The sequence below is a fragment of the Lissotriton vulgaris genome, chromosome 5 (genome assembly GCF_964263255.1).
Source record: "Lissotriton vulgaris chromosome 5, aLisVul1.2, whole genome shotgun sequence".
NCBI lineage: Eukaryota > Metazoa > Chordata > Amphibia > Caudata > Salamandridae > Lissotriton > Lissotriton vulgaris.
Window position 1 is genome coordinate 1848975667 of NC_141693.1, and position 7166 is coordinate 1848982832.

The following is a 7166-nucleotide window of genomic DNA, read 5'->3' on the forward strand; positions in this document are numbered from 1 at the left end:
TTAAAGTTTCCACCCCATATTCTTCCCCCACTAGAATTTAAGAGGAGCTTCTGTTCATCCTTCTTGAGGAAGTGCACCTCTTGCTCTCCAATGGTGCCATCAAATGGGTACTGGATTTGGAGAGTGGGAGGGTTGTTATTCATGTTATTTCCTTTTCCCGAAAAAAGACAGGACTGTTAGGCCTATCCTGGAACTTTGACCTCTGAATGCCTTATGGTGGAAGTTCAAAATGCTTACATTTAGTCGCATTCTATCTGCTGTGGTCTCAGTAGATTAGATGGTGTCCTTTAACTTGCAGGATGCATATTTTCATATGCCCCACTTGTAGTCCCACAGACATTGCCTGTGATTCAAAGTGAGCCAAGAACACCTTCAATTTCCCATGCTTCCCATCTGCAACAGTGGGTGTTCATGAAAGTGATGGCAGTGGTTCCTGTCCGTCTTAACACCTTGGGAGTTTCAACACTCCCATACTTCGATGACTGACTGCCGAAAGAGAACTTGTTGCAATGAACCATAGACCACTTCCAGATGACGTTGAGCTCCTAACATCGTTGGAGTTCACCATAAATGAGCTGAAGTCTCATGTGCTTCCCTCTTAGAGTGTTCCATTCATTAGACCAGTGGTTCCCAAACTGTGCCATGGCTCCCTGGGGAGTCATGAAACTTATCCAGGGGAGCCGCACACCAAGCACTTTAATGCATTTAATAATTAAGGGTCTGTTGGCTTCAGTTACAAGACTAAAACGCATAATGTCGATGATTTGTCAGTGACCTGCCTAAAGCTGTAATTGTTGTGCTTAATTGATGGCATTTCAAGGGAGATAACCTCCATATTTCACTGGATCCCCACGTTCCAACACTCTCAATGTAAGCAGAAGATGCTGGTTTTATTTTGTTAGACTTGTTAATAGTTTCCTTTTTTCCAAATGCATTTTACACCAATGCAAGTTATCAGGAAAGTACACTTGTCCTGTCTATTAAATACACTAAGTATTATTATATATTGACATTTGTACTTAAATCATAGGTACTTCCAGAACACATTTTTTAAGTAGATACACAGTTCCAGACAGGCCTGCTCTCTCCTTGAGCACAGGGTAGTAAAATACCAAGTACGGCATAATGCCAACATTTAAGGAAAGAGGGACATTAAAAAATATCAGCGGAATTTATTTTACTTGCATTGATTTGGAGGAAATTTTAGGGAGGAGACAGCAAAAACAAAGCTGTAAGGGGGTTAAAAAAATTGTAAGTCACTCTGCTGAGACAGGTGTGTTGGCACGTATGACATGGGTAGAAATGGAAGTGCATGCAAATATTCTTCAAGCACAGAAACACTTTGGCAATGGGGCCTACATGCATAGGTGTGCTATCTAGCACTGTAAGTGGGATAAAAAGTTTGAGAGGGTACTCTAAAAAAGGCATTGGTAAAGAAGCTTAACTAGGAATATTTTATTGAAGGCACTGCCTTGGTAATACGAAACACCCTGATTATATGATAATAATACCTTCATCAGCTTCATCCCAATTATTTTCAGGGAGAAAAATGCAAGTACTCCTGAGGCCGGGCTTACATCCGACCTACCCAAAAAAAAAATAACAGTGGGGATCCACGGGCAATGGCCAATGGGTCAAGGGAGCCACGGGTCGAAACAGTTTGGGAACCACTGCATTAGGGCAATTCGGGACAATTGTGTTTAAGGTGTTTCCTCCCTCATAGTGATTCCATGACATTTGACTATGATCCGGATACTCTAGGCTCAGTTCTGGGCCCTAGTGAGGGTGGCTCTGAGGCTCCTTGGCCTCTTAACCTTGTGCATTCTCCTTGTCAACTGCACCAGGTGGCACACATGTGAGTCCCACAATGGAACCTGATATCCTCCTGAGTCCAGCATCAAGGACCACCTTCAAACCCCTTACAGGTCTTGGGTAAAATGGTCATAGATCTACAATGGTGGCTGACCAATCACAATTTGTCTTATGGAAGGCCACAAACCCTTATCTGCCCAGTGATCACAATGGTAACGGATTCATTAGTACTTAGTCGATGTGGTCATTTAGGTGATCTAGAGATCAGAGGCCTCTGGGGTATAGCAGAGGGCCAGCTCCACAGCAACATACTAGAGCTACGGGCTCCCTGAACGTTTTCCTGCTTTCCATCAAGAAGAGGCTTGTGTTTTTTCTCACATACAACACTGCAGCTATGTGGTACTGCAACAAACAGGGCGGCGTGGAGTCCTGGGGTCTGTACAAAGAGGCTTAGCATCTTTGGCGCTGGCTGGAGCAGCAGAACATCTTTCCAGTCGCCAACCACCTGAGGAGGTCCCCGAATGCCAGAGTGGACGAATTGACATGATCCTGCAGATCATGAGTGTTGTCTGCATCCTAAAGTGGTGCAGGACATATTGGATCAGTCGGAGAGCTCTTGCTAGATCTATCTGCCCCTGCCAAGAACACACAATTGAAACAGTTTTCCATGTTAGAGTTTCGACAAAATGTATTCCAACTGGAATGGACATAGGGACCCTCTACTCCTTTCCGCCTGCTACTCTAAGTTCTGAGAAAAATTGAAAGACATCCAGACTCGATTTATCCTAATTGCCCTGAATTGAATGAGGAGAATGCGAGACCTGGAATCCCTGAGCAAGTGCGTCTCCCATTTTATCTGGCTACCTACTCAGAAGGACCTTCTGTTTCAGCAGCAGGGCATGTTCCTCCATCTGAACCTCAGCAACTTATACTTTCAAGGGTGGAGATTGAACAACAGCAATTGACTGCATTTGATGCCATCTGAAGTAATTGATGGCATCCTTAATGCCAGACATGTTTCCACAAAATCCATTTATTGCGAGTGAAAAACTGCTTTTAACGAGGATAATGTGGAAGTTAGTAGGCCAGCTTGTATGGAATTTCCAGAATCTATGCTAGGTATTAGGAAAGTGCGGGCAGAAGTTGAGTTTAGGGGAGTAGGTGTTATATTTTCTATAGCCGATGCAGGAGGAAGTTACCGGATTGCTTTAACAGCGAAACATAGCAAGGAGTTAATGGTAAATGCTAGATATTCAACACTTGTTGAGACAAACCCACACTCAAATAGTTCCAAGCTATTTTGTTAATGGATTTACGAGATAAAAGCCGGAACTCACATTTTGGGTGATTCAGTTTCGAGCAGTGATTGTTCATTCAGTTGTGTTTTGTCTTATGGCCATTTAGTAGAGTTTGGATATTGCTGACAAATGATAGCTATAAGTACTGTTTGTTGTATGTCATCCGTGTGCTGGTGCAGGTTTAAGCCCGAATTCTCTAATAGTAGGCCTAGTGGTTCCGCAAATCATTTGGAAAGGATCAATGATAGCATGGCTCCTTGAGTCATACCACATGTAACCTTCCCTGGGTGAGATGTGTATGGTCCTAGCTTTGTTATTAGCGGTCTGCCTCTGAGGAAGGATTTGCATCACTTTAGCACAATGTCTCTGAACCCCATTCTTTGTGGCAGGGTCTTTAAAAGTAAATCATGGTCCATTGTGGCTGCCAGCAGGTCTAGTAATTGAAGGCATGCTTCTCCATCACCCAGTATGAGGTGAATGTCCATTATTACTACTAGTGTTGGCGTTTCAGTACTGTGTCCTTCTCTGAAGTCCAATTGGGAAGTCGACAGTAGAGCATTGGGAATATTATAGTTGTTTAATTGGGTTTCTCAATGGATTTACTAAGCCAATGAAGATTAGTAATAGGTCAGAAGATCTCAAATACTTCAGGGTTAATATTAGTTTTTTTCAGAGTGGGAGAGATGTGGCCTACTTTTAGATTGTTGGGGAAGGACCATGGTGACAATCAGGAGGGAGGTAGGTCTTCGTTTGAGGGCCCTTCCTAAGAATGGGTGTCAGTGTGGACTTAGTTTGTAGGCACATAATTACAGGATACCATAATGCAGCGGAGCAGTTATAGAAATGATGTAGGTATTCACTGGTAGAACAACGCTATCCAGTAATAATCCTATCAGGTAGGTTATGTGGGGAAAATCATTAGTATAGGAATAAGCATGCCCCCTTTAAGTATGACGCTTTAGTCCTGTAGCTTTGATGCAGTACATCAAAATGGCCACTAGATGGCAGTAGTGTTGTTTGAGAACAGAGCTAGCCCTCACATGAATAAGTATCTGACTAAACTCATTGTAGTTGTGCTTTCAGATAATTTAGATGAAGATTGCCTCTAGTTTAATGTGGGGATTTGTTTAAAGTCCAATGGTTTAAAGAGCCTGCTTGTTAATTCTGATAGCGAAGCACCTTTAAGATGTCTGTTGAACTTCTTCACAACATAAGTAGCCTGAAGCAAGTGATGCAGCGCTTTTACCCTGGTCTCCAATCTCAAGCGCTACTGATGAACCAGGAGCGGTGTTAATCCCCTAAAGATTGTGTCACTCCACAACTGGATTTAGTCAACATATACATCAAATATCAAAATAACATTTCAGAGTTGAATGTAAAGCTCACTAGGCTTCACAATAAACACTGACAAGTATTATAATGGAATCCATGAAGATTTATTAACAGTTTAAAGACACTACATGAAGCAGATAAGTGGCATAGAGTTAGTGGGTCGGCATTCATCATGTAAAAGCAAAGCTCAGAAAAAGGGCAAATCAAAAAATAGCAGAAGAGTCTAACGAAGTGAAGTAAAATAGGTCGTAAATCAAAGATCAGACCAACAGCGTGTCGCCTTCTAAAGATCAGGGGAGAGTGAACCCAAGGCTCATTTTAATAATAAGGTTCATACATTTGGGGTGAATGTACAAAGACCTAGAAAACCCACCCAATCGTATTACAGAAAGAACATTGCAGTTTAAAATCACATTTGTCAGCACTGTGCAGCAGATTCATAAAATGTGGTTCCCATCCCTGTGCTCCTGTGACATCTGATAGTTGGCACAAACTTTGCTACAGTCAACGTTAAGGCCCCTCTCCAAGTCTGTGCTACTTATTCATGTATTCCAATAACACTTTGAGCCGCTGGGTTACCGTGTACAGGGACGATGATCGGCAAACTGCTGGGGCCGCGCTACCTGCAGCTGGCCAAGAACTGGGCTCCCATAGTAGGAACATGGAGTGCTGTTGGTGCAGTGGGTCTTGTGTGGTCCACAGACTGGAGACTTATTTTGGATTATGTCCCTTACATCAATGGCAAATTTAAGACAGATGATTAGTTCGTGCTCACCTATTTTGATGACTCCTTTTGCGTCAACTTTGTCATCCAGGTCCACTGCACAGCAGAACAAGAAGGGCAAGCTAGACGATGCGGAGACCCGTTTGATTCCTTACTGCTTGGCATAAAACAATTATTTGTTTCCCCGTTAAATATTTTCATGGATAACTATTGACTAATTTTATTTGAAGCTTTGTTTAAATAAATGCTGCTTTATTTTGTAAAAAAAAAAAAAAAAAAAGACCAAACTACGTATGCTTGGGCCTAACATGTAACATTTGCAAACATCTCGACGCTTCCCTAGATGGTCTCGAACGAAAACTCCTTCGACAGAAATCCATTTCGGTTTCCCAAGCTGAAACCAAAATGCAACTCGATGCAATGCAAGCAGACTGCCTTGAACTCTTGGAGAGGTTGCGCTGTCATATCTTCTTAGCTCACTCAGCACGCATACATACTGCATCGGACAGGGCAGGTAGACTACTTGCTTATCTCATATGGCAGGAACATCCCAAATATCCAATTCATGCCATACGTGACGATTTGGGATGTATACGATACATGCAAGTAGACATCCACACAGCCATGACTTGTCACTATTCTACTCTCTATACATCCTAAGACGTAAACGCATGGGAACTCCCAGCAATTCAGTGCCTTTTTGGACTCAATTGAGGTGCCCACGCTATCCCTCGACCAGCACCTGGCGTTGGACTCCCCCGTAACAATTGGCGAGGTGTGGGAGGCCCTAACGTTGTTGGCATCGGGGAAGGCTCCAGGTCTGGATGGGCTCCCCGCTGAATTTTTTAAGACATATACTGATACATTAATCCCACACTTACATGCCCTCTATTATTCTGCAATAGACAATTCCACGCTGCCGCCTTCTTTATATATGGGTAACGTAGTCTCCTAATTGAAAGTGGACAAGGACCCCACGACCCTGGGATCCAACAGGCCCTTAGCGATTTTAAACACAGACTATAAAATACTGGCGAAGATTCTAGCTAATAGACTTGCACCCTGCATCCCCACCCTGGTCCATCCTGACCAGAATGGATTTGTCCCTGTCCGTAACACATTCCTCAATCTTTGCCGCTATTTCAGCATGGCAGAATATGCCTCACTGGAATGGCCTCGCCACCAGGGATACAAGTCTTAGATCACAGGTAGAAATCCCTTTCAATGTGGGTAGCTGATCACTCCACTAGCTTTCTTTGCTCTACCTCACCCCTCGATAGAGGAGGGGAGACTCCTTGGTTGGACCCCATTAGGGCTTTGACTTGAAATCGCTCTCTAAGGTCCAATGAGTGGACAATTCGCTCTTTGTAAGCTAGGAAGGGATGGCTACTCAGAAGAGGACCTTGTCCAACCGCGGTCCATGCAGGTAACAGTGGTGGGGCCGCATGGGGGTGATTTTGAGGGAATAATTCAAAGGAAAATTGATCGTTCCTCGAAATCACTCCCACATGGCCTAACTGCTGTTACCTGCACAGACTGTGGCTGACCCTGTCGAGGTGGTTAATCTTCTACATTGAGATCTGTAATGCTTTGGCTCGGAAACAGCCTACGAGGGTCTGAGGGCCCATCCCACCAGGGCCAAGGTTGCCATGACTGCGTTGGCACAAGGGGTGGCTGTCCTTGATACCTGCTATGCTGCGACGTCTGTGTTAGTATATCTATACTACTATTATAAAGAGAGAACTCAACCCTTTTGGCAAGGTAAACTCGGGAACCACAGCGCCAATCCAAACACCCGATACATCGTTGTAATTGGCAGGGTCTGTAGACGGACATAGGCTAAATAAAATGAAAAAATATACGTTATTTAAAATATTTACTTTAAAAAAAAAGTAGTCCCTTGGAAGTAGCGCCGGCCGGCCGCGACGTGCGTGCTGACATCAGGAGCCAGGGAGCTGCTGCTGCTGCTTCCTCCTCCTTCTCCTCTCGCCCTGGCCGGG

General features: G+C 43.9%; 1 pseudogene; it reads left to right on the forward strand.

The window, feature by feature from the left end:
* Positions 1–5006: 5006 nt before the first annotated feature.
* On the forward strand, positions 5007–5453 carry LOC147717516 (cytochrome b-c1 complex subunit 10 pseudogene; annotated as a pseudogene).
* The last annotated feature ends 1713 nt before the right edge of the window (positions 5454–7166 follow it).